The sequence below is a fragment of the Sapajus apella genome, unplaced genomic scaffold (assembly GCF_009761245.1).
Source record: "Sapajus apella isolate SASKATOON/1434 unplaced genomic scaffold, GSC_monkey_1.0 scaffold57, whole genome shotgun sequence".
In the NCBI taxonomy this organism is placed as follows: domain Eukaryota; kingdom Metazoa; phylum Chordata; class Mammalia; order Primates; family Cebidae; genus Sapajus; species Sapajus apella.
The window spans coordinates 5,924,248-5,940,206 of record NW_022436997.1 but is presented as its reverse complement, the minus strand read 5'-3'; positions in this window follow the sequence as shown (position 1 = coordinate 5,940,206).

Sequence of the window (15,959 nt, the reverse complement as noted above, 5' to 3'; positions counted from 1 at the left end):
TTCCTGATTTCAGTAGTAATTGTGGGCTGTATAAAGACTTATTTGGAATTATTATTACGGAATTTTAAAAGTGGAGGAGACGTTAAGACTAGTCCCATTTGTAATTCTACAATGAAAAAAATGAGAGCCACTTCCAAGTCCCTATTGTTCTATGCCTGCTCTGCATAAGTCAATTATATTAACGTGATACCTCAGCTTTACTTTTTTTTTTTTTTTTTTTTGATGGAGTTTTGCTCTTGTTACCCAGGCTGGAGTGCAATGGCACAATCTCGGCTCACGGCAACCCCCGCCTCCTGGGTTCAGGCAACTCTCCTGCCTCAGCCTCCTGAGTAGCTGGGATTACAGGCACATACCACCATGCCCAGCTAATTTTTTGTATTTTTAGTAGAGACGGGGTTTCACCATGTTGACCAGGATGGTCTCGATCTCTTGACCTCATGATCCACCCGCCTCGGCCTCCCAAAGTGCTGGGATTACAGGCGTGAAGCTTTACTTTTAAAAGTGATTCCCTATTCACTACATTTGTTTCTAAAATACTTTTCTATGAATATTTTTGCCGATCTCTGTGTGTATAGAACATATAGAAATCATTCATATCTATGTGCATATATTGATATATATAATATATGTATGTATGTATACTAACCATTACAAGGATTTTCCTATCAAGTTCAGGTTAGGGTTCCCATGGGCTTAGATAGCTGTGAAAAGTCCATGTCTCAAGGAATTTCTCAGTCCCAGACAAACTGAAATATGTTGTCACCATACATCAGGTTATTTTGTCTTTTTTGTAAACATAATTTTAATGTTCTGTTAGGGTATTGTACAACCTTTTACATAAGATTCCTAATGCTAAACATTAAGATTGTTATCCAGCATTCCCTGGTTTCTACATTTCCCTAAATTTTACGCCTTTAAACTGAATAACATGAAAGAGTTAGGGCAAAAATTCATCTCCTAGATCTTAGCTAAATACAGTAGCCACAACAAACATGTAGCCATTGAACACTCAAATTATTACTAATCTAAATCGATATGTACTGAAAGCGCAAAATGTAGCTCAGTTTTAAAGACTTGGTATTATAGAAAGAATATAAAATGTCTTAATATTTTTTTACTGATACATGTTAAAATGGTAATAGTTTGGATATACTAGGTTAAATAAATTGTGTCATTAAAATTAACTTTACGAAGCAAAATTATAGACATAAAGTACTGACTGGTGGTTGCCAGAGGTTAGGAATGTGAGACAGGAGAGGTAGTGGCAGGTGGTTGTGGTTACAGTAGTACAGCAGAAAGTATGCTTCTGCTAAAGGAACTGTTGCATCTTGACTGCAGTGGTGGACACATGAACTAACATGTGGTGAAACTACATAAAACTAATTCACACACACACTCACACATACACATAAATGAGTATAAGTAAATCTGTGGAAATAAGAATAAAATTGATGGATTGTATCAATATTAATATTCTGGTTGCGATATTTTACTCTATTTTTGTAAGATATTATCTGTGGGGGAAACTGGATAAAGGGTACAGGGATCTTAATATATTATTTCTTACAACTGCATGTGAATTTGCTATTATCCCAAAGTCAAATACTGTATTTAACTAAAAATTGTACCTGTTTCTTTTTTTCATTTTTGATGTTACTACTAGAAAACTTAAAATTTTATATAGGCCATGGGCTATATTTCTATGAGATAGTGCTACCTTAGAAAAACTAGATTTTTTGCATCTAGAAATTTCCCACCTATTTTATAGAAATAAGATACTCTTTTTTCATTCTTTACCACTCAACCCATTTTATGAAGAGGTGTATAATAATTTTTCTCCTTATCAATAGATCACTATGGAATGTGAAAGAGAATATAGTAAATATTATATTCAGAGGACATATATGACACTGCTTATCCCTAGGTGTTATGTCAATAAATCAAGAAATACTGTTTTTGCTTATTTTTCTCCTAAAACTTCTAGAAAATAGGAACCCTGAAATCATCCCAGTAGCTTTACACCTAAACTCCTATATAGTCCACCTGACACCCCTGCAATTTCAGAGGTTCACTCCTGCTGAAAATCTCATCTTGGTCCCACCCAGGAGTCCAGAATATTTTTGCGGGTTCTCTGAGTCAATGCAAAACTCATTAAAGTTTCAATGAGAGAAGAAAAAAAAAAAAAAAAAAAAAACAGAACAAAACAAAAACATAATAATATTCTCAGTAGTCTAAAGTCCTGCTTGTAAGACCACTATGTCTCCATGCTGATTTCTCCTTGATGATATTCCTACCTAAAACCTTCCTCTTCATTTCACTCTGAGGGCCCATCACCATTAGGGGCTGATTTCCTTGGTATACAGTCCAATAGGCTTCCTCATTAAATGCCCGTATATCTTACTATTATCTCATAATATAGTTATTTTCTAATTTTTCTTCTAGTAGCTATTTAGAATATTTGAATATTTCTTAGCATATTTCCATTGAAACTGAACAAGCCTACTTCTATAGGTAAACTACTTTCTCTTTCCCATCAAAAGTCGTTCGTTCTGGGACCTCCTTTATATATTTTGATTTAAACTGACTAGCAACTATGTGACTATTTCTCAAGCATTACTCAAGTTTTTACACAGTCCTAAATGTTTAAAAATGATCTCTTCTCAGACTTGGCAAATACCCTGAAACACAGCGACCAATCAGCAAATTTACATTATTTTTAACAGTGGCACAGTAACATTTTAAATGCAAACATCCAGACTCATTATGTTATTTGATTAAGAGACATTAGATATGATTTATTGATTCATTTTCAAGAATATTTAAACCTCTTTGCAACCATCGTATGGCAAAAACAAATAATACAAAATAATAGAAAATACATCAAAAAAAAAAAAACCACCAAAAACAACAGAAAAAAAAATGGCAAGGGAAAGAAAAGGTAGATTATATTTGCATCCTTTATTGAGAGTCAAGGCTTATTGAGATCCAATTAATATCAACTCTATAATAAGATGGAAATGATGTTAAGTTTATATTACATCTGCCAATGTGTGTACAAAATTTCAAGGTATATACAAATTGTCAAGGCTGTCTTAACTTGGCAGCCTTCTGTTTTTTAAATTCTACAGGTACCCAATAACTGATTAATTCTAGATATTCAACCATCTGGTTGGTAATGACACCCTTGATTAGACAGATTGTTTTTCCCCATGAGCCATTAGAGGCACACACCTGGCCATCCTTGAGTAAAACAATACCCAATGGCATGTGTTGTGCTTGAAGGTAAGATGCCATGGAGGACCACAAAGATGGAGTACATTAACAGGCAGAAGGTGAGTCCCATGAAACCCTATGTAAGAGAAGGGCAAAGAAGATATAGGGTGGGGTGGAGGAAATTCACACTTATTGAGCGTCGGCCAGTAAGCTAGAGATTTTAAATTTTTTATTTCTCATTTAATCATCTCAATAACACAAAAAGATAGACAATATTATATCCATTCACAGATGAGGAACTGAACCTTAAGTTAAACACAGAACCCAAAAAGCAGTTATATAATTTAATTCAATTCCTGCCAGACTCTAAAATTTGTGTTTTCTCTACTGTACCACAAGTTCTCCTGGGAAGATTGTTATGAAGTTCAGCCTTCAGGAAAGACAGAGCATCCCTCTGCACCCTGGCTGTGAAGGAAGTGGTAACAAGGTAACATACAGGTGACTGGAAGAAGTAATTGCACAACACATGGGATTGTCTAGTTTAACAGACAAGAAGTCCCATCAACAGAAAGATGCAGAGGCAATGACCTATATCAAATGTGGTAGTGTGTTCTGTCAACTACTGCATTTCCCATCCTACTAGTTTTACTCATGGATGCTTTTTCCATCTCAACTAAATGAGAAATGGGCAAAAAGATATCAACAGGCTCAGTTCTCTAGACAGCGAACCTATCACCATTCCATTTTGCCAGAGGGTAAAATCTTACCATCTATGAGTATGTAAGGTCACAAACTTTTTATACTCCCCTGTCATGCGGCCCAGTTATTTTGATTCAGCTATTATCCTCATTTATTTCTCTATTCTAAGGGTAGAGGTTTTGACATTCTGCTCATTTTTCATCCTCTAGTTGTATTTTATCATGCCCTGATCTCTGACCTAAGCCATTGTTTCCACTCATAATAAAATGTGTAGCATCCCATTGATTTGAGTTTGAGCATAATTTACTGGTTGCACCTCACTCTGTGTCGAACCTTCTCAGACATTAATTCTTAATCTAATCAAGCAGAATTCACAAAATTTGCACAGTAGTTGACTACTTTAAAGAGGCTGCTCTACAGTTAGTCTAATTTTTCTATCCACCATCCTGTCTGATTCAACCTCTATGTTTTCCCTTCCCTGTTCATGTGGCTGAGGTCTTAATGCTCTATGTAGTCAAGCCTGAACAGATAAAGCAAAGTCAAAATGGTTTGGCTTGCAGTACTGTGTTCAAGAGAGACATGAAAGAAGGCTGCCAGCAGTTAGCTGTAACCTCTTTTCAGTGTCCCCTGGCAAGACACAGAAAATAGATTGCCATTGGCAAGACCACAGGCAGTGTTGTTAAATTTTTGTCCTTAAGGTTTTAGGTGAATTGATCTTAAACACTTTCAAGTGGGAATTCTTCAGTAGTCTAACAGGTTATTTTTTTTTCTTCAAATATTTAGGTGAAGACTTCAGCCAAAAGACATTCCATCATCTTTCTCAATGTAACGTGTCCTTATAGTACAGGTCTCAATGACAGTGTTTTGGGGGCAAACACTGTCTCCTGGTGGCATGTGGCATTCCTTATGAATCTCATGGATGCTCCCTGATTTAATTTTGATCCAGTCCATTTCCACTTCCTTCTCTTACTTTGGTTCTCATGCTATTCTCTTTCAGTCACTCACCACTGCTTCTCCCGATTTCCTGTCTGTAATCTGCCTCTTTTATACTCCTTGATGATTTTGCCTTAATGCTCCTGCTTAATCCAAGTAAAAGTGATGAAGTTATAGTTATCTCAGTTAATTCACCCTATCACCTCATCACACAGTTTCTTTTTTGGAGTGGATAGACTGAGGTAAAATATAGCAAAGAGTGGTTGAAAGCAAAAGCTCCCCCATGACGTATATTCTTTCCACCCCAGTCTGTGCTTTTCACTGTTGTTGTCTTTGACTATACCTTCCCTACTTTGAAATACAGATAGTTATATACACTTCTCATTGCTGAATTTCTTTTTTTTTTTCTTTTTCATTCATTCAGGACAGTCTTTCTATTCTGAGCAAACAGATAGTTTTGTGTCTTTGGCTCTGTAAAATGAATTATTTGATCTGAGAGTCCATAATGAATTTTTCTTGGTCTTAATTAGACCATTAAACTAGAGGTTGAGATCATAACATGTCATCCTAATGATACCTATTTAATCAAAACGTCCATTTGTTTTCATTACAGCAAGTTTAGAAAGCAATTCCAAAGTGCTTTCCAGGGTGTTAATTGGTCTTTCAGGTTTCTCCTCCTCCTCCTCCTCCTCCTCCTCCTCCTCCTCCTCCCCCTCCTCCTCCTCCTCCTCCTCCTTCCCCTCCCCCTCCTCCTCCTCCACCTCCACCTCCTGTTCCTCCTCTTCTTTCTTCTTCTTCTTCATCTTCCTCTTCTCCTCCTCCTTTCCTCTTCTTCTTCCTCCTCCTTCTTTCTCTCCTTCTTCTCTTTTTAATGTGGAGGTGAAGAATCTGCTGCATTGAACAACAAAAGAGTGATCTTATTACATCATTCACTGTATCTCCATTTCTGTCTCTCAAAATGCTTCTATTTTTTAATGTTCAACCTAAATGTAGCTATTTTAAAAATTTTTGGACAAGAGTTATATATAATTTTTCTACACTCCATTTATTTACTCATCAGAAATATGGCTAACAAAGAAAACCCCTCTAGCCAATGAAACCTTAATGTCTCTTTCAGGAATAGACCTAGTTGGCTGTATAGGTAGTTATTTCAGCAGAGAGGAGGAAGTGTGCCAGAATGACTGCAAAATGAGCTCACATAACAGATAGGAGGTGAGTCCTGGTTACTTTTACAGTAAGATCTGACATATGCTTGAAACTTGGATTACTTGAAGTTTTGTCACAAACCAGCATCAAGAGCATCACCTGAAAACTTGTTATACGCATAAAATTGTCAGTCCCACACCAGATCTACTGAATCAGAAATTCTGTAGATGGTTCTAGGTGATTCTGAAGATAGGCTGAAGTTTGAGAATAAATGCTTTAGAAGACTGGACCTATTGAGGTGTGGCCAAGATGACTGACTAGAAACAGCTGTGATCAGAGGCTCTCCTAGAAAAGAGCCATAATTAGCGTATGAATTCTTCTTCAGCAACAAAGGTATCCAGGTTGTTTCATTGAAACTGACTAGGTGGCTGATGTGACCCATGGAGGGGAAGAAAGAGTAGTGTGGTGCAGTGGCCCACCTGAGAGCCACATGGGGCAGAAGAGCCCCCACTCCCCAGCCAAGGGAGGTGGTGAGTGAGCATGCTACCCAGCCAGGGAAATCATGCTTTTTCCATAAAACTGTGCAACCCTCGGATCCGAAGATCCCGCTCATGATCCCACACCTCCAAGGCCTAGGGCCCTAACCTCAGAGCTGCACACATTCTCAACAGCCTGTCAGCTAGAATCTGCATAGGCCTGCCAAGATCCCAAGGGAAGGAGCGACCAGCACCACAGCTGCAACTGCCTTAAACCATTTGAGATCCTTGGGGAAGGGGCAGCAGCCAGCACTGAGACTCACAACTGCATGGTGCTGTAAGCTTCCTGGGCAGAAGGGTGGCATCCATCTCTATAGCTCTAGGCCACACTTTTCCCCTGCTGGAGCTGGAGAGACAAGACGGTTTGGTCCCACGAGGTGTCCCTCACAGCCCAACACAGTGGCTGTGGCAGACTGCAGCCAGAGTGCCTCTTCAGGCCTGACCCTGACTCATCCTTCCTCACGGGGCAGGGCTTCTCTGCAGGAACTCCAGTAACTCCAGCTGGAGGCTTAGGGAAAGAACCCAGATTTCCCTGGGCCTGAGTCCCTAGAGGGAGGTCTGGCCACAGTCTCTGTGGACCAGTAGACTTAGCCTTTCCACCTGATAGTTCTGAGGAATCTAAGCAGCCCAGATGAGTGTTTCCCCCAGTGAAGCACACCTCCTCCACCAAGGGAAAAAGAGCTTCATTAAATGGGTCCTGTTCCCCATACTACCCAACTGGGTGAGACCCTCCAACAGGAGTTGTCACACACCCTATACAGGAGTGATCCTACCGGCATCAGGTTTGTGCCCCTTGAGGTCAGAAGTCCCAGATGAAGAAGCAGGCACACATCTTTGCTTTTCTCCATCCTCCTTGAGTGACATATCCAGGCACGGAAGTGAACCAGTTGAATAGGGCATGAAGTGAACCCCCAGCAAACTGCAATAGCTCTACAGAAGAGGGACCTGACCATTGAAAGAAAACAGCAACAACAACAACAGCATCAGCAACAACAAAAAAGTCCCCACTACAACCTCATCCAAGGATCAGCAGCCTCAAACATAGAAACTAGACAAACTCATGAGGATGAGAAAGAATCAACTAAAAAACACTCAAAACTCAAGAGGCCAGAGTGCCTCTTCTCCTCCAGATGATCACATTATTTCTCCAGCAAGGGCACAGAACTGGATGAAAGATGAGATGGATGAATTGATAGAAGTAGGCTTCAGAAGATGGGTAATAAAAAGTTATGCTGAGATAAAAGAGAATGTTCTAACCTAATGCAAAGAAGCTAAGAACCTTGATAAAAGGTTAGAGGAGCTGCTAACTAGAATAAACAGTTTAGAGAGGAATATAAATGACGTGAAGAAGCTGAAAAACAGAGCAGGATAATTTTGTGAAACATACACAAGTATCAATAGCCAAATTGACTAAGCAAAAGAAACAATATCAGAGTTTGAAGACCACCTTGCTGAAATAAGGCATGCAGACAAGATTAGAGAAAAAAAGAATAAAAAAGAATAAACAAAGGCTTCAAAAAATATGGGGCTTTGTAAAAAGACGAAACAGACCATTGATGGGGGTACCTGAAGGAAATGGGGAGAATGGAAACGAGCTGAAAAACACACTTCAGGATATTATCTGGGAGAAGTTCCCTAACCTAGCAAGACAGGCCAATATGCAAATTCAGGAAATTCAGAGAACAACACTAAGATACTCCATGGGAATATCAACCCCAAGACACATAATAATTAGATTATCCAAGATTTAGGGGCAGCCAGAGAGAAAGGCCAAGTCACCTACAAAGGGAAGCCCGACAGACTAACAGTGGACCTCTCAGTAGGTACTCTACAAGCCAGAAGATACCAGAGGCCAATAATCAATATGCTAAATATGGAAAGGAAAAACTGGCACTAGCCACTGCAAAAATGCACCAAAATATAAAGACCAATGCCACTATGAAGAAACTGCATCAACTAGTGTGCAAAAAACCAAATAGCATCATGATGACAGGAATAAATTCACACTTAACTATGCTAACTTTGAATGTAAATGGGCTAAACATTCCAATTAAAAGATACAAATTGGCAAATTGGATAAAGACACAATTAAAAGATACAAATTGGCAAATTGGATAGAGTCAAGACCCATTGGCCTGCTAAATGCAGGAGATCCATCTCACATGCAAAGACACATATAGATTCAAAATAGAGGGACTGAGGAAAATTTGCCAAGCAAATGAAAAGCAAAAAATAATAATAATAAAAAATTTTTAAAAAGCAGGGGTTGCACACCTAGTCTCTGACGAAACAGACTTTAAACCAACAAAGATCAAAACAGATGAAGAAGGGCATTATATAATAACAAAGGGATCAATTCAACAAGAAGAGCTAATTTTTGTAAATATACATGCACTCAATACAGGAGCACTCAAACTCATAAAACAAGTTCTTAGAGACCTACAAAGAGGGTTAAACTCCAAAAAACAATAGTGGGGGACTTTAACACCCCACTCTCAATGCTAGACAGATCGACAAGACTGAAAATTAAGGATGTTCAGGACTTGAATTCGACTCTGGATGAAGCAGACCTAATATATATCTACAGAAATATCCACCCCAAATCAACAGAATAAACATCCTTCTCAGTACCACATCATACTAATTCTAAAATCTACCACATAATTGGAAGTAAAACGTGCCTCAAATGCAAAATAACCGAAAACATAATAACCAGTCTCTCAGACCACAGTGCAAATCAAATTAGGTCTCAGGATAAAGATACTCACTCAAAACCACACAATTACATGGAAATTGAACAACCTAGTCCTGAATGACCCCTGGGTAAATAATGAAATTAAGGCAGAAATCAAGAAGTTCTTTGAAACCAATGAGAACAAAGAGACTCATACCATAATCTCTGGAACACAGCTAAAGAAGTGATAAGAGGGAAATTTACAGCACTATATGCCCACACCAGAAAGCTAGAAAGATCTCAAATCAACATCCTAACAGCACACTTAAAAGAGCTAGAGAGGCAAGATAAAACTAATCCAAAAGCTAGCAGAAGACAAGAAATAACTAAGATTAAAGCAGAACTGAAGGAGACAGAGACATAAAAAACCCTCAAAAAAAAATCAATGAATACAGGAGCTATATTTCTGAAAAAGTTGACAAAATATAGACCACTAGCTAGACTAATAAACAAGAAAAGAGAGAAGAATCAAATAGAAACAATACAAAATGATAAAAGGGGTATCACCACTGACCCCACAGAAATACAAACTACTACCAGAGAATACTATAAACACTTCTATGCAAAGAAACTAGAAAATCTAGAAGAAACAGATAAATTCCTGGACACATAGACACTTTCAAGACTAAACCAGGATGAAGTCAACTCTCTGAATAGATCAATAACAAGTTCTGAAATTAAGGCAGTAATTTATAGCCTACCAATCACACATACAAGAAAAGCCGAGGACCAGAGGAATTCACAGCTGAATTCTACCAGAGGTACAAAGAGGAGCTGGTACCTTCTGAAACTATTCCAAATAATTGAAAAGAAGGGACTTCTTTCTAACACATTTTATGAAGCCAGCATCACCCTGATACCAGAACCTGGCAGAGACATAACAACAACAACAAAGAAAAATAGAAAACTTCAGACCAATATCCCTGATAAATATTGATGTGAATTTCCTTAATAAAACATTGGCAAACCGAATCCAGAAGCACATCAAAATCGTATCTACCACAATCAAGACAGCTTCAACCCTGGGAAGCAAGGCTGGTTCAACATACGCAAATCAACAAACGTAATCTGTCACACAAACAGAACCAAAGAGAAAACTACATGATTTTCTGCATCTCAATAGATGCAGAAAAGGCCTTCAATAAAATTCATCTCTTCATGTTAAAAACTCTCCATTAACTAGGTACTGACAGAATATATCTCAAAATAATAAGAGCTACTTATGGCAAACCCACAGCCAATATCAAATTGAATGGGCAAAACCTGGAAACATTCCCTTTGAAAACCAGTATGAGACAAGGATGCCCCTGCTCACTACTCCTATTCAACACAGTATTGGAAGTTCTGGCCAGGGCAATCAGGCAAGAGAAAGAAATAAATGGTATTCAAATAGGAAGAGAGGAAGTCAAATTGTCTCTGATTTCAGATGACATGATTTTATATTTACCAAACCCCATTATCTCAGCTTAAAAACTTAAGCTGATAACCAACTTCAGCAAAGTCTCAGTATCCAAAATCAATGTACAAAAATCACAAGCATTCCATTACAACAAAAATAGACAAGCACAGAGCCAAATCATGAGTGAACTTCCTATCACAATTGCTATAAAAAGAATGAAATACCAAGGAATATAGCTAACAAGGGAAGTTAAGAATCTTTTCAAGGAGAACTACAAACCACTGCTCAAGGAAATATAAGAGGACATAAACAAATGGAAAAACATTCCATCCTTATGGATAGGAAGAATAAATATGAAAATGGCCATACTGCACAAAGTAATTTAAAGATTCAGTGTTATTCCTGTCAAACTACCATTGACATTCTTTACAGAATTATAAATAACTACATTAAATTTCATATGGAATCAAAGAGCCTGTATATCAGAGACAATCCTACGCAAAAAGAACAAAGCTGGAGACATCATACTACCTGACTTCAAGCTATGCTACAAGGCTACAGTAAACAAAACAGCATTGTGCTGGTACCAAAACAGACATATAGATGAACAGAACAGAACAGAGATCTCAGAAATAACACTATACATCTACAACCAGCTGATCTTCAACAAATCTGACAAAAACAAGCAATGAGGAAAGTATTCTCTATTTAATAAATGTACCGGAAAACTGTCTAGTCATATGCAGAAAACTGAAACTGGACCAATTCCTTACACATTTTACAAAAATTAACTCAAGATGGATTAAGGACTTAAATGTAAAACCCAAAACCATGAAAATCTTAGAAGAAAACCTAGGCTATACCATTTATGACATAAGCATGTGCAAAGACTTCATGAAGAAAATACCAAAAACAGTTGCAACAAAAGCCAAAATTAACAAATGGGATCTAATTAAACTAAATAGCTTCTGCAGCACAGCAAAAGAAGCTATCATCAGATTGAACAGGCAACCTACAGAATGGGAAAGGATTCTTGCAATCAACGCATCTGACAAAGTTGTAATATCCAAATTTACTAGGAACTTAAATTTACAAGAAAAAGAAACACCAAAAAGTGGGCAGAGGAAATGAACAGATATTTCTCAAAAAAAGATATTTACATGGCCAAAAATCATGAAAAAAAATCTCAACATCACTAATCATTAGAGAAATGCAAATCAAAAACACAATGAGATACTTACTGTCTCACACTAGTCAGAACAGTGATTATTTAAAAGTCAAGGAACAATAGGCTGTGGAGAAATAGGAACGTTTTTATACTGTTGATGGGAATGAAAATTAGTTCAACCGTTGTGGAAGACAGTATGGTTATTCCTCATCAATCTACAACCAGAAATACCATTTGACCCAGCAATCCCATTACTGGGTATATACCCAAAAGAATATAAATCGTTCTACTATAAAGACACATGCACACATATGATTATGGCAGCAATAGCATGGTACCGCCCGAAATGTCCATCAATGCTAGACTGGATAAAGAAAATGTGGAACACATATATCATGGAATACTACACAGCCATAAGAAGGAATGAGATCATGTTCCTTGCAGGGATATGGATAAAGCTGGAAGCCATCATCTTCAGCAAACTAACGCAGGAACAGAAAACCAAACACCACATATTCTCACTCCTAAGTTTGAGTTGAACAATGAGAACACATGGACACAAGGAGGGTCACGACATACACTGGGGCCTGTTGAGGGGTATGGAGCCGGGGGAGGAAATTTAGAGGATTCTTCAATAGGTGCAGCAAACCACCATGGCACATGCATACCTATGTAACAAACCTGTACAATCTCCTCACGTATCCTGGAACTTGAAATAAAATTAAAAAAAAAAAAAAGAAGAAGAAGAAGAATGGACCTATTAATCACCTGGCTGGCTACTTAAAGTGTTAGGTGTGCCTAACCCTACACATGTACATGTTTGGTGGTATTTTTAACATAAGCTCACAAGGCTTCCAATTATCATTGCTTTTTGGTATTCATCCCCTTGAGTAATTCACTCCCCTTGAGCATAAGCTGGACGTAGAGACTTGCCTAGAATAAAGTATGGTCATAACTGGAATACAAAAGAGTGTGATTTTCATCTTGCCAGCAGCACTCTCTTCCTGGATTTTCCTTCCTGCTTGTTCTGATGAAGCAAGCTGGAGAGTCACACGTGGTGAGGAACTGCGGGCAGCCTCTGAACAATTACCAGCAAGTAACAGAGATAGGTCCTCAGTCCAACAGTCTGGGAGGAACTGAATTCTTCCTATAACCATGTGAGTGAGCTTTGAAGTGAATCCTTTCCAAGACAGGCATTTGCATGAGTCTGAAACCCGGGCCCAAAGCTTTATTGCAGCCTTGTTATAGACCCTGAAACAGAGGATCCAGTTAATCTATGTCAAGATTCTTGATTCACAGAAATGTCGAGATAATCAATATGTGTCATAGATGTTTTAACATGCTACATTGTAGGCAATTTATTATACAATGGTAGATAATACACACAGACCCACACACATTACACACACACATATATGCATACTTTACTTGGTTAGTATTGTAATTATCCTCCATGCATATTTAATGAACACGTGTTGCATTAAGCATTTGCCTCTCTACTGGCTACTATAAATATCGTCTGCCCTTAAATATTGTCTGTAAATATTGCCTGCCTCTCTACTGGCTACTGAAATATTGCCTACCCTTAAAGAAGAAACATTCCTTTAAAAAAAAAAAATATATATATATATTGCACTTTAGGATCTGTGGTACACGTGCAAAACATGCAGGATTGTTGCATACGTACATACATGGCAATGTGGTTTGCTGCCTCCATTCCCCATCACCTATATCTGGCATTTCTCCCCATGTTATCCCTCCCCAATCTCCCTACCCACCACTGTCCCTCCTCTAATCCCCCCAAAAAGACCCCAGTGTGTGATACTCCCCTCCCTGTGTCCATGAGTTTTCATTGTTCAACACATGCCTATGTGTGAGAACATGCGGTGTTTGTTTTTCTGTTCTTGTGTCAGTTTGCTGAGAATGATGGTTTCCAGATTCATCCATGTCCCTACAAAGGACATGAACTCATCATTTCTTATGGCTGCATAGTACTCCATGGCATATATGTGCCACATTTTCCTTGTCCAGTCTCTCATTGATGGACATTTGGGCTAGTTCTGGGTCTTTGCTATTGTAAACAGTGCCTCAGTGAACATACATGAGCATGTGTCTTTATAATAGAATGATTTATAATCCTTTGGATATATACCCAGTAATGGGATTGCTTGGTCAAATGGAATTTCTATTTCTAGGTCCTTGAGGAATCGCCACACTGTCTTCCACAGTGGTTGAACTAATTTACACTCCCACCAACAGTGTAAAAGTCTTCCTATTTCTCCATATCCTCCCCAGCATCTGTTGTCTCCAGATTTTTTAATGATCACCATTCTAACTGGCATGAGACGGTATCAAACATTCCTTTTTTAAGAAATAGAAATCTTTATGCATGTGACATACTCAGAACATGATACTAGGTAATAAGAAACAAAACTTCAAGTTTAATAGAAAAATTTTAAAACTATAATGACATAAACAGTAAAAAGAAGTGAGGGAAGAGTGTTATCTGTTTGTCAGTAAACAATCATACATGAAGCAATATCTATGAGCCATAATTAATTTTCACACTAATCTTAATAAATATGTACTATTAACCCTATTTTCCAGGTGAAAAAGCAGCAACTGGTTTAAACAGGCTAAAGAACTTTGCCAAGTTGGTACATAGTAGAGCCAGGTTTCAAACACAGGCTATTAGACTCCTGACCACTCACCTTTAACTACTGTAACATTTTAACTCCATTATGTAGAGATGGCATTTATCCTGTCTTCAAATGTGCTTATATATGTGTATTTTCCAGGAAAATACATACATATATACATGCACACACATATATGTATATATATGCACATGTATATGCACATTATATATATAATACACATATATATGCATGTGTATGTATATAAATAAATGCCTATATATATATATTCATGGAAAATGATAGAAACTGTTTTTTTTTTTTTTTTTACAATTAATGAAAGGATGAACTAACTGAAGATGAGCATGGAGAGAAATTAAAGAGTAATTCTTATCTCTTTGTTTATCTGTCCCAGACACTTTTCATCTACTTCTTATGGGATTTTTATTCACTTGGAAATTGTTTCATTACTCTACATGAAAGTATTTTGTTTCCAATTAAACAGTGAAATAAATATTCAATCAAAAATTGAGAAGCTTCATTCAAAGTTGTCTTCCTCTAAATAAAAGTTCATTGTCATGATCCTCAGGTGTTGGTCTACAGTTGAGTTACCTGGAGAAGTTTTTAAACCTACCAATGCCTAGGCTGCATCTGGCCCAGGCTTACTCTGTAATTGTGAAGTGAGATCTAGAATCTGGGATTCTGCTTGTTTACCAATTCCCAGATGATTCTTATGGACAGCAAATTTTGAGACATTCATTTTTAGCATAAGGAAAATGTTTTAACAGTTCTACACAGTTATTTTAGCCCCAAGACAAATGAAATTGAACAAATTAAATGAATATTTAAATTAAATGGGGGAGGACTATAGGCCTTGTTATCGTAGCCAAGATTATGCATATATTATTTTAGTTTCGAGTTACAGGTTCTTTTTGATTCTTTCATTGATATATAAAATATACTGAAGATTGATTTGAGAAAATCAGATTGCAAGACTGAGAGAAAAATGCCCAGTGTTAATTAAGGATTGGTTATATTTGGTATCAATTGGACTAATTGAAGTACACTGGTCTTTGTTAACTGGGTCAGCCAGGGGTCAAGAGAACAGGTGGTTGAGGAAAATTTCATAAGCACCTGTTTAATATTTGGCTCTGCAATTTCCCCGAAGTTGATCAAAGTGGGGATATGATCATTACCCAAAGATTGCTTAGAGAGATTGAGCCTTGACTGATGAAAAAGGAGCTAATTAGAAACTCACCCTTCCAATCTGGAAAGTGATGAAGTTTAAATAAGACTGGCAAGCAATGGGCTGACCTGACAAAACTGGTCTCTTGCCACTGTTCTTGTCCCTCCTACAATGGAGCTTTTCTGTACACTTTTTTTCTAATTAAATTATCCACTTTCTCTAGAAGCTCATACACTTTTCCTTTCTATTTCCATTTTCTTCTCCTTTTTGAATAACTGGATTTAACATTGTCTCACACTCTTTCAAAAT